This window comes from Camelus ferus, chromosome 21, assembly GCF_009834535.1.
Source record: "Camelus ferus isolate YT-003-E chromosome 21, BCGSAC_Cfer_1.0, whole genome shotgun sequence".
Classification (NCBI taxonomy): Eukaryota; Metazoa; Chordata; class Mammalia; order Artiodactyla; family Camelidae; genus Camelus; species Camelus ferus.
Genome location: NC_045716.1, coordinates 2,669,096 through 2,681,772, shown reverse-complemented (window position 1 = coordinate 2,681,772; position 12,677 = coordinate 2,669,096). Strand labels below are relative to the sequence as shown.

Below are 12,677 nucleotides of genomic sequence, written 5' to 3'. Positions count from 1 at the left end.
AACTGTCTCAAGAGCTATTAAGATAAAAGATCTATGACTCAGAGGTCTGTCAGCCTTTCAGATGGAGCCAAGACGTTTTTATTAAATATTTGCCTTGACTAGCAAGGATGGGAGCATAGCACCTGACCTAAGGATGGAAAGGAAGATGGATTTAAGACTGCAAGGTTAATATTGCTACCTGTTAATATTAGTTTATATTATACACTGCAATGAAGTTTAGACCAAAGTTTAAAAAGAAATCACTAGCACTTTGCTTTAAGCAAAGGCTATAAAAAGTATGAAAATGAAATGCAATGAAAAGAATCTTGCAGACACTGGTTTTCATATCCTGATCATGATGGAGGCCTTAACTGAGCAGTCTCACTGTTGTGTGTCTTTTCAGGCTGCTGATGAATTTTTCCATTTCTGACCCAGCAGAGAGCTTGAAAATCAATGTACTGCTTTGGTCCAAAAAGTCAAACAAAAGTGCTGAACATCACCATGAACCAGAAACACAACAGAAAACATTACTCTTCCTTTGAACAAAGCCAGACTCTTGTTGCACCTGGCGTGGAGAGCGCTTGTGGCTCTGGACAGCGGCCGTCTGTACAAACTCACAAGGGAAGTTGGCTGGAGAAAAGGATGAAGCCACGAAGGGACTTTGCACACTTAGGATGTGCCAGCTTTTTACCCGAGGGGATTGTGCTAAGGGAACTCTGTGTGCATACGAAGGCTCACAGCCACCTTATTCAGCGGGGAATACTGCTGTTCTCCTCATTTTACAGATGAAGAAACTGGAACTTAAAGAGTTTAAGTCACTCCCAAGGAGACCCAGCTGGAAAGCGACAGAGGTGGGATTCCAACCCACATCTGCCTTGAGCCCAAAGCCCACACTCTTAACTACCATGTCCTACTTCATGATCACTGAACATTAGAACAGCACCCATTCTCCCCATCCCCATCTGGAAGATCAAAGGCTCAGAAAGTTGAGGAGACTTTCCCAAAGCTGGCTGGTAGCAGAGCTGAGGTTTGAACCACGATCTTCTGACTCCCAGGCCAGGATCTTCCTGCTGTGCATGGGACCACTCTGTCTGGAAGGCTAAAAGCTGAGAGTGAGTGACACCAAACTCTAGGAGATTCCAAAGGCTAAGGAGAGAATAAACTTAGACTCTTCCAAAACCCAATAGTATAAAAACACTCGGACTAGGACGTGTTCTGGAAGCTTGAGAGAGATGCATTTAGAACAAGAAAGGGAAGTGCTATTGTGTTCACATGGCAATGAACTTACAAAACTTACGGCCCCTGAAAAGCAGCAGAGGCTGAGAACAGAGATCCAGACAAGATGTTAGCTTTTATTTTTATTTTTTTTTAACATACTATGTGTTAAGCACTGTTCTAGGTGCTTTTATTGGCTGAACCATGTTCCCTCTGAATTTTTCTCTTAAAGCTTTAAGCCCCATAACCTCAGAATGTAACTGCATGGGTGATAGGACCTTGAAAGGGGTGGTCAAGTTCAAATGAGATCATCAGGGCGAACCCTAATCCGGTCTGACTGGTGTCCTTATGAAAAGAGATTAGGACACACAAAAAGACACCAGGGGTGTGTGTGCACAGAGGAAAGGCCACGTGAGGACAAAGCAAGAAGTTACCACCTGCAAGCCAAAGAGAGAGACATGAGAAGAAAGCAGTCCTGCTGACACCCTGATCTTGGGTTCTACCCCCTGGAACCGTGAGGAAGAAGTTTCTGTTGTCTAAGCGCCGGTTTGAGGACCTTCGCTACGGCAGCCCTAGCAAGCCGGGACAGGGCTTTACAGCCACGCGTCCGTCAGTCCCTACTGCAGCCTTTTGCTGTAGGAACTACTACCATGATTGCCATACTACAAATGAGGACCCGAGGCTTAGAGAGGTTAATTAACGACGTCAGTGTCACTTCACTAGCAAGTGGCAGGGAAGGGATAAATTCACGAATGACAGACCTAACAGATTATCAAAGGAGTCTGGGTCCTGCCCCCAGCCTTAGCAGGCGGACTTTGAGATAAAGACGAACCCATCTCATACACCATTTTGCTCTGGACCAGGTGGATGGGGGCCATGAGCTAGCGTGACAATCTGTGTTGGTATATGAAACGTTGAGGAAGGCACCTCTGAATAACACACAGAACATCTGGGGTCAAATCCAGTCTCCAGGGCTCTTCTAATCCCCAGGTATTCTTTGTTTGTTTGTTTGTTTAATTTGGGGGGGGTAATTAGTTTTATTTATTTGCTTATTTGTTTAATGGAAATGCTGGGGATTGAACCCAGGACCTCATGCATGCTGGGCGCTCACTCTGATGAGCTATACCCTCCCCCCAACCCCCAGGTATTCCTGAGCAACGTAATCTCCAAATCTGTTTTCTAATCTGCGGAAAGGGAATAATCTCTGCCTACTGCTTTGGGGTGTTGCTTTAGTGACATTAACGTTTCACAGCTCTCGCCGGGCTGTATTAGAGCTGGCTTTAATATCACTCACCCTTAGCACAGGTTCCTTGCATGTGATTGGCTCTCCAAAAACGCACAAGGGATGAAGATGGAAGTTCTCAGCGTATTGTGTAAAGAGAAGACTCTCTGGCTGACACAGAGGAAGACCATTTTATCGTGTTTCCCTTTTTTCAACCCTGGTCCCGAAAGGGTAGAAAGTTGATGAGTCTAGAAGCAAAGCCCAGGGCCCAGGTAGCCCCAAGGGAGATCGCAGAGGAGAGGGCTGTCATCTGCTCCGTTTGCATGATGCTCGCATCCTTCACCATCTGCACGTGTCTGAGTGCGTGACAGTTCTTCCCATGTCGCCTTCATCAGTAATCTATTGCCTCTGCCCAGAGGTCCTTAATATCCACCAATCTGTACAAAGGAGCAGGAGGGAGCTCTACAAATGGAAATGGAAGCCTTTGTTCATTTCCTTCCCTAGAATCAGTTCCAAATCCCTTTTCCAAAAGCCGTAATGGGTCCCTAGGAGTAAAGAGTCTACCTTGCCTTCCTGGCCCATGTCAGCAAGGGAGGAGAGGTGTTAACACCCAGAATAAACACTCAACAAACACTTTCTCACTGATGCAGAGGGTGTGGGTGAGCCTCTGTGGTCCAGCCATTCTGCTCCAAAAAAATAGCAGAGTCAGTTGGGGAAGGTATCACTCAGTGGTAGAGTGCGTGCTTAGCTTGCATGAGGTCCTGGGTTCAATCCCCAGCACCTCCATTTAAAAATACATAAATACATAAATAAACTTAATTACCCCCCCCAAAAAAGCAGTCATGCACCCACTTATTTGTTTATTCATCAATGTAATCATTCATTAAACGTGTATTGAGTGTGCTCTATGTGCCAAACACTGTTCCAGGTGCCGGGCTGCAGCAGAGGACAAGACAGGCAAAAGTCCCTCCTCCTGTGCCACGTGCCTGCTCCGTGGGAAGAGGCAATAAGCAAAATCAACGTAACTTGTGAGGCGAGTAAGTCTTATGGAGAAAAATGGACCAAGAAAGGAGATGAGAAAATGCTGAGATCAAGGCCTAAAGCTGAGAGAGTAGGGTAAGCAAGAATTAAGGGAAGAGCACTTCAGGAAGAGTCTTGGGGGTGGACCTGGCGTCTCCCAGAGCAGAGTCAGCAAAGCAACAGCGTGACAAGTCACAGGGAGAGCCTGGCAGGCCACTGTGAGGGCTGTGGCTTCTATTCTGCATGAGAAGGGCAGCTGTTGGGGATTTGAACAGCAAGATTGACCTGATCTAAACTACAGTTTTCAGGGAGGAGGGTATAGCTCAGTGGTAGAACACCTCCTTAGCACGCGAAGTTCCTGGGTTCAATCCCTGCTACCTCCATTAAGTAAATAAATAAATAAATAAGTAAGTAAATCTAATTACCCTTCCCCCTCAAAATTTTTTTTAATTAAAAAAGAATGATAATAAACTACAGTTTTATAGGACGGCTCTGACTGCTATGGTGAGAAGAGGCAGCCAGGCTGGGAGGGGAGCACTCAGCGGGAAGCAGAGGGGTCAGGAGGCTGCTGTAGTAATCCAGATAAGAGCTCATGATGGCTTGGAGGGCGACTGTGCTCAAAGTGGGGAGAAGTCACTGGGTTCTGGATTTCATTTGGAAGGTAAAAATCAAACAGCATTCGCCACCAGTCTTGTTGTGGGATGTGGGAGTCACAGGAGAGCCTGGGAAGGATGAAGTCACCATGAACTGGGAAGAGGAAGACTCTGGAAGAACAAGTTGGGAAGATGGAGGACATTGGAACGTCATCTGGGGGATGCTTGGCGGGCGATGCCCTCAGATACCGGATGGGTGATGACAAGCGGGCAGTCGGCTACGTGAGGCTGCGATGCAGGGGCCAGGTCTGAGCTAGAAGTGTAAACGGGGGGTGGGCATGAATGGTCACTGGACTGGATGGAAACACTCAGAGCGAGGCTAGATGGAGGGGGGACGAGGCTCCCCGCCTGAGCTCTGGGGCGTGGCAGCGCCCAGCAGCAGAGGAGGAGGAGGAACTCGAGGCCGGGGCTTCCCCTGTCCCCTTGCTGCTTGCTTTCTCCCCAGCTCTCACTCTCCTTCTTCACTCTCCGCCACTCTCAGCCTCGCTCTTAGGTAAACAAAAATGTTTTCTGTCAAAGTGCGTGAGCCAAAACAGATATTGACTAGGTAAACACTAGCCTTTTAATTGGGTGACTCTTTTAAAAAGGTACACAGACCTGTCTTCAGGGCATTCCTTGCAGCGTGTGGATCAGCCGGAGCATCAACTCTGTGGGTTCTGTGGCCCCGCCTGCCAACTGGCGTTGAAGATTTCCTCATTAGTGTTGCTGCTCTTATTGCTCAGGGAGGCTTCAGCCCCCGCCGCACCCCTCCCTCCTTCCTTCTCCCCCTCCACCCCCTGAGCCAGAGGGCAATGAATGCTCACATCATTTCACTTCGGTCCAGCTGCCAGGCTGGGGAACAGATGTTGTATTGTTAACACCAAGAAGAAAACAAACAGCCCCGCTCCTCTGTGTTCTCGCACCTCCCCGCTCCCCTGGTGAGAATGGGCAAACAGTGCTGGGGAGAGGAGAGGCTGGGGCTCCAGTGAGCGATGCCATCCTCCCCGGCCAGGGCTGAGCCCTGACCGGAGGTGCACAGAGCGTTCTCCCGGGGCCCTGTTTACAGCAGACACGGGTTCTGTCAGCTGAGCAGCTGGCTCGTGGCTGGTGACATGAAGATGCTCGCACTGAGCGGGGCATTGAGAGAAAGAAGACAATGGGCCTCTTCTGCATGTGGCCCCGGGAATGCATTTACCTGCGTTTGATGAACAAAAGCTAGGACCAAAAGACAATTTCAAAGGCAAAAGGAAATGGTTCCTTGGCCGAGGTCCATTGCTGTGTGTCTGACTCTTCCTCCTTTGGAAACTTGTCAGAGGCAGAGTAGGGGGATGTTTCTTTCTTTTCTGGTGACCAGGGGTTTAAATGCTTCTGACTTTTTTTTTCCCCACTTCTCACGCGGGCCTGAGCGTCTGGGGGCTCGGGGGAGGGGAGTAAGCAGGGACAGCCCAGAGCGAAGGCTAGGATGAAGCAGCGTGTGGCGCGGGGGAGGCCGGGTCGGGGGGGAGCAGTGTGCGCGGGACCGTGGCGGCGAGGCTCAGTAGCTGGACTTCCCTTCCAGGTGCTAAGTGGCAATGGAAAAGTTTTAGGCAGGAGAGTGACATACAGGAAGCAGATACTCAGCTCTGTGACGGGCGGCGGGGAGGGGGAGCTTGTGAAGAGGCTGCTGTCACAATCTGGGGAACAGGCAGAAAAAGCTGTAAGATTCCGTTAGAGCTGGCTCACCTGTTGTCAATGAGGCAAAATCAAAAGGTCTTAGGGACCAACTGGGTGTGAAGAGGGGGTGGCTGGGGATGACCAGGGCTATAGTAAGAGCTTATTACTGGTTCTAAGCCCTGAAAAAGTGCCCACCCACCACCCTGTATACATCACTCAGAATAAAATAGGTGTGAGGAATTCCAAAAAGCCTCCTTTTTATCCTAGGGATGGCTACATAGATACTTTTTTTAAAAACACTAAACTCTTCCCAAATAATTTTTTGGCACCCTGGTTCTGTTTTCTTGGTGTTTCAAGCACATCCCTTTTCATGCTTATTGGCAGCCCGGCACTGGGAGGGAGCTGTGAAATCGGTGTGCGGGCCGCTAGGTGGATGGCACGCTTCGCACAAAGAACAGAGATGCAGGGAGAGAGGAAGCAGCGGGCGGAGTGGGGATGATGAGCTCAGCCCTGGACGTGTGGGTCTGAAGTATCAATGGAGACAGACACTGCTGGAAGCCAGCTGACCAGATGCGCCTGGAGCGGAGGTGGCGGGGCTGGGCGTCGTCGGCATCGTCGGGCATCACGGGGTGGTCGGGGGGGAGAGTGATGGGAGAGCGTGAGGTCATCCAGGGTGACTGTGTGGAGGGAAAGGGAGAGGGCCTGGAACAAACCCTCCAGAAAACTGGCATTTTTAGGAACTGGATAGGAAAAAGAGTCTGAGGATGAGTCTCCAGGAAGATGGAAGTAGATTCAGGAGGCAGGAGAGCCCCCAAAAAAGGAATAAAGGAGTTTCAAGGAGGAAATAATCAACGGCATCAAATGTGACAAGTCAGGTAAGAGGGTGGGAAGGGCTGATGAGCACCATCGCACGTAACATCACAGAGGTCACTGTTGGCTTATTACTGAGAGTGAGTCCTCAGGACCAGGATATGTGGAAGGATGCGGGAGAAGCCAGCGAGATGATAAAAAAAAGAGGCAGGGAGTTTACTGTGCTATTAGCAGTCGCTGTAGAAGAATGGAAGGGTGAAGCTGAGAGAGAGTTTTATGTAAAGATGGCAGAGAACACATTCATATTTCATTTACACTTGCCAGACAAATACATCAAGAACCACCAGATTTGGGGGCAGAGTGGGGAGCTTTCAATACGTAAGTGATTTTTAGGGGACGATTTCCCTTTGTACCATCTGTAGGCTACAGAGAGTCAGCTGAGGCAATAATTTTGTTTGCCTTGGATGTGGTGTTCTGCAAAGTTGGAAATCATCTGTCAAGCACCTGTTAGGCATGCTGGTTAATGCATGAGCTGCTGTAGGGAATTCAGAAACAGTGAGCTCAAGGAGCTTGTCACCTCCTGGAGAGAGAAAACTTGCATCAAAGACTACAAATCTACAGTATGAAACACTCATTTTGTTTGTCCTACATAGTGTCTTTGTGATCATGTTAAAAGGTCACATACAAAGCTGGGTATCTGGTTTCTTATGAAAAACTAGAAGATATAGGACCTTTGACCTGCATTACTGCCAGGCAGCAATTGACTAGGGTGAAGGTGTGACTGCCCATTGGAGCTCCAATTTACTCCAGTCCCCAGAGCTCTCTGTTAGCTGACTCACTGAAAAGACCTCATTTACATTATCTGCCTAGCCCTTGGGGGTCATTTGTATTGGTGACTGCACCCGAGGACAAGCTAAGTCATGATGTACTGTTTCCTAGAACGCATAATGCCAATAGCTATGATGCAGGTGCTCAGGGAAAGGAGAAATCTGCAGAATTAAATAGTTGAGCAAATCTTCTTAGACTTGGTCCTGACAAATAGGGAGGATAAGGATAGGTGGTTGGATGGATAAATAAATGGACAGACGGAAGAGAGGAAAGCATTTCCTTAGGGTTCTGGGATGGACTCGCTGCATTTGCATGGCAGGCCATGGCTGAAATTGTGGGAGCACAGATATGGCACTTTTCCTTTGAAATCTGAAAACTTGTTTTCAAAGCTGGGAGAAGAAATTTCAACTTATTTAAAGACAGTGGTATCTGTAATTTTTCTATTCCCACATAACTACCATTTTGCAGACAGCTTCCCAAGTTAACAGCAGTAATCAGATAGCAATATTGCAAGAAGCTGCTCCTTTGAAAGTCAAACACAAAAATCATGTAACAGTAGGGCTTTATATTATATAATAGCTCTACTCTTGCTTGGTACAACTGCATTAATCCCAATTCCCTGGGTAGTCAGAATGTCTAAGTAATCTTTCTTTTCATTTTTTCCAGCTGGTTGTTGGTGCCCGCCCCCCCAAAGAGGATGCTCCTCAAGCTTAAAGGGTTGCAGTTCCAACCTCGCATCCAATTTCAAGTTTTAGACTACATCTGAAATGACCTCAAAGGGATAATCATCTATTAACCCCTTTGATTATTTCCAAAGTTCAAGAATGAAACAAAAGAAAAGCCACCCTAAATGAAAGGAAAAAACACTGAACTTTTACCACACGAATTCATTGATCCCTGTTTCTAGGACTTTACAGAGTGGCCTTTGCACTGCATTTTCTGTCTTCTGAATGTGACCAGCTGTGAGTGAAAAAGCCCACTTGCCATCTGATGACTCCAAAATGCAGCCTACCAGTCGGCAAACTTAACTCTTAAGTAAGAGCAGACAGCCAGAAAACTTCAGATGCTTAGGGAATCCCTTCAGCATGAAAGATGGAGATGATAACAAACAGTGATAAAGCAAACTGGAGGAGGCAGAGGCAATTCAGAAAGTAGAAAACTACCAATGAATATATGGTTAGTCTCATCAGTGTCTTCAGAGAGGTGGGAGCAATATTGTATCATGAAACAAGAATAAGATGCAAAAACAACAACAAAAGGAACCATGAAAATTAAGAAAAAGTGCTTGAGAACTAAAGATACAATAAACTCAGTGGAAGATGTAAAAAATAAAGTTGAAGGACTCTTCCAAAAGATCGGAGAAAATGTGTAAAGTGATAGATAAGAAGACAAAAAAAAAATAGGGAATCAATCCAGGGAGTTATTTTTCTGACCAATGATAATTCCAGAAAGAAAAAGAAAATAAAAATAATAGAGAAGAAATTATTAAAGAAGTAATACAAGAAACTGAATAAGACAAGGTCCCAGACAGAAAAGGCCCATCAAATACACAACATAATGAATTTTAAAAAGATTCACACTAAGGTATAAAATCGCTGAATTTCAATACACTAGGGATAAACAAAAGCTTCTGGGGGGAAAGTAGGTTACAGATCAAGAAATGGGAAATATGAATAGCAGGAGAGGTGGGAGGGTACATCTCAGTGGTACAGTGTGTCCTTAGCATGCACAAGGTCCTGGGTTCAATCCCCAGTACTTCCATTAAAATAAATAAATAAACTTAATTACCTCTTTTCTCACCTCAAACAGAAAACAGAATAGCAGCAAGCTTCTCAACATTGTCACTTAAACTAAGCTAGTAGACAAAAAGGAAATTTTGAAGGAAAGTTATTTTCAACTATTCCCTAAAGTTCCTAAGTAAACGTGAGCATAGAATAGACATTTTCATATAAGCAAGATTTCAAAATGCTTACTTCAGAGTCGGGGGAGGATATGGCTCACGTGATAGAGTGCATGCTTAGCCTACACAGGTCCTGGGTTCAGTCCCCAGTCCCTCCTCCAAAAATGAATCAATACGTAAACCTAGCTACTTCCTTCCCTCCAAAAAATAAAAAATACTTACTGCCTATGTACGCTTTCTCAGGAATTCTTGGAGAACATGCCCCACCAAAATGAGGATGTAAACTGAGAAAGGGGAAGACAGAGGATCCAGGAAATAGGAGAGGCAACGTAAGAGAAAGATGAGGGAGATTCTTGGGATGACAATGAAGGGAACTGTAGTCAGATTTTCAGTGAGCCTGGAGAGCAAGCCCAAAGTGGGGCTGGAGGACAGAGGCTCCTGGAGGAATATCTACAGAAAAAAAAAAAAAAAAAAAAAAAAAAAATGAAGCTGGACACAGAGCAGGCTTCAAGCTGAATGAGAAATTATCTCCATCCCCCACCGACACCTGATTTGACCACGTGGAAATTTATACAGAGGGGATGTTGAATGGTGTAGTTTAGCCATAGATACAGAGATAATTGATACAAAGATAACTGATGAAAAAGAAGAAGGGGCAGGGGGAGGAGGAGGAAGCAGGCCATCATGAATCACCTGAAAATAAAAACCAAAGGGTGAAATCATAGTCCTTAGGCTTAGCACGAACAATCTTTCAGTGATCACAATGATCTAACACACTGAATATTGTTTTAAATTCTCTGTTGGAGGAGTTGGAAGCATTAAAGAAAGAAAAGAGGGTGTAAGAGATCTAATACCTCATTTACAGTAAAGTTTTTAAAATAATGTCAGATCATTAATCAAGCAGCAGGATGAGCATATTACTTAAAAATATAGTTAAAAAAAAAAAGTACACATTGCAAGGAAGGACTGAAAGGCTTGAATGCAGTTGCCTCTAGCGATCAGGATGTGGGGGAGGTGGTCAGGAAGACACTGGGCTGCTGTGTTGATAAGTATTTTTAGCACATTTGACTTGTTTCAACCCAGGGCCTATGTCACTTTGATTAAAATTTAAACTAGTTTACTATCAGAAATAAATAGTAGCCCCTAAGCAGTTTTAGAATAACTATGCACCTGCCGAGGTGAACTCTCAGAACGGTAACAGCTCACTTAGATGCGCCATTTATGCATCTGGCATTTTATCAAGCAATTACCAACCCGGACTTCCAGCTCCTTCATGCACAGTCACCCGTGCGGACAAACACTTGCCCATAAGCTCAGGCAACAGCTGCTTCTGCCAGTCCTGTTTCGGGAAGAAGGAAAGTGGATGAGTTTGGCAAAAATAGGTGTCTGTGTGGGATGAGGTATTTTTACCTTCATCTTTAAGCCTGCTACGTGTTCACCTACTATGACAGAAGCCCGAATTTTGAACAGTGTTGAAACCAACAACAAGTTCTCAGCCTCCTTCAGAGGGGTCTAGGCAAAGCTATAGAGAAATGGAATGGAACTGGCCAAATTGCTGAGATTTATAGTATTCCCTCCCAGAAAAACTATCAGCTTGTTAGAAGAAAGCATCCCACCCAGAGATGCTAGAATGCTTCACACTGAAAGGGGAGTGTTAGAAAGGACCTGAGACATCATGCAACTCAACCGTCTCTGGAGGCCCAGAAACGCAAAGGGACTGGCCCCAAACTCCCCCGCTGACTTGCATCAGGACCAGATCTAGAACCCTGGTTGGGACTCCATACTGCCCATTTCAGTCCATGGATGGGTAAATAGATATAAATGTTAGAGCAGGATTAGGATCTGAGTGCAGTTGTAATTCTGAAACTTGTGGTCCTTCCAACACTCCAAAATGCCTCACAAAGCAACAACATTAAAAGAGGAGTGATAAAATCCAAAAAGTAAGAGGCTTACCTCTGCCTGAGAGGCCAACCTTTGGGGTTTAGACAATCCATGCGTTCAACAATGACTTAATGAGCATCCACTGTGTCCTGAGGGGTTTCCAGACAGAGGTGCCTAGTGGACAGAGGGGTGCTGGGGTCTGGGACCCCAGAGATTTCAGAGTCACCGACATACAGGTGGGGATCACTGTAATACTGAAGAATGAGATTGCCCAGGGAGAATGAGTACACTGAGAAGATCCCCCAGCAAAACCCTAAGGAGCATCAGCCTTAACAGGAGGAGTCGAGAACAAGGGAGTACCTGACACCTACACCTGTCTCTGGATAACTGTCTTCTATGTCTTGAACTGCAGCATGAGATCCCCATTGCTTGTTTTTCTCCTGAGTGTTAAACATGTGTTACAAGTATGTGTGGCCAATGCTTGAAGGGATGGAAGGAAGGAAGTGAGAGGATTTAAGGGTGAGCAAAGGCATTTGAGGTTCATCCTGGAGAAGCTGGCAGAACGGTTTTTGGACTTCCTGTGGAGCAGTAATCTACTGCCCACTCTTCCCCCATCTTAGAACTTTTGCCACTAGCATGGGTCCCAGGGAAACCTGGGGAGGACAGGTGTTTCCTGGAAGGGTTAGTGTCAGGCCATCCACCCTTGCGCTAAATAGACCCAGTCCAGATCAGAGCATGTGCTGCTCAGGGCCACGTAGCGCAAAGGTTGGGTAAACATGCCCTTTCTCTGTGCTGAGGACAACGACCGAGGAGACTGGAGATGACCAGAAAGGTTATCATACGCTAAAAGCAAAGGGAAAAAAGGAAATGACATTCACCTTCTACCTAGTTAAGTGTATTTCTCAAGGAAATGTTATTTTAGGAAAAACTAGAAATTCTAAGTAGGAAAATGTTGAGCTGGCCCAGGAGGAGTTGGTTGATTGTTAATTTTTGACTGGCCTGAGATGCAGGAGGTTTTATGAGCAAGGAGTTTCATGTTAATTTTTGACTGGCCCGAGATCCAGGAGGTTTTATGAGCAAGGAGTTCCAGATCTCTCCTCCATGTCCTAGTTACACTAGGCCCTTCCTGGAGGCTCTCCTTGGCTGGGACTTCATACCCAAAGGGAGCAGAGAGAGCTGGGAAACACTGCGGTAGAGAAGAAAGAGCCCAGGCTTTGGAGGCAGGCAGCCCAAGTTTGATCCCTGCCTTTCATCATTAATCCATGTGGCCTTGTGAGAGTTTTGTAAACTCCATAAGTCTTGGTTTCTTCACCTGTAACATGGGGATGACACTTACCTCAAAGGATTGAATGAGGTAGTATTTACTAAAAGGTACCAATAGGTACTCGACCAGGGCTCCCTCACCTCCCACTTCCTCCTGCTCACCTTACCCTTGAGATTCACCCATTATGTCACCAAGCTATCGCACCCTGGGCCTTGCACGCTCCAGTCATTGGGAATGAGTGGACATGCTTTTGTAACTCTCAGCTGTTCACCC

The 12,677-nt window shown here is 46.2% G+C and overlaps 1 long non-coding RNA gene across 5 annotated transcripts in view; it reads left to right on the top strand.

The window, feature by feature from the left end:
* LOC106730744 overlaps positions 1–9,772 on the top strand; it is a 31,695-nt gene extending 21,923 nt beyond the window's left edge. Inside the window, exons 3-5 of one of the 5 annotated variants that reach the window (XR_004313836.1) lie at positions 383–2,184; positions 3,345–3,453; positions 8,026–9,772. This is a non-coding gene — a long non-coding RNA (uncharacterized LOC106730744). Of the gene's footprint in view, positions 1–382; positions 2,185–3,344; positions 3,787–8,025 lie in introns of those variants that run through there. The other 4 variants (XR_004313835.1, XR_001367207.2, XR_004313834.1 and 1 more) reach the window with 4 other exon arrangements.
* Positions 9,773–12,677: the final 2,905 nt, after the last annotated feature.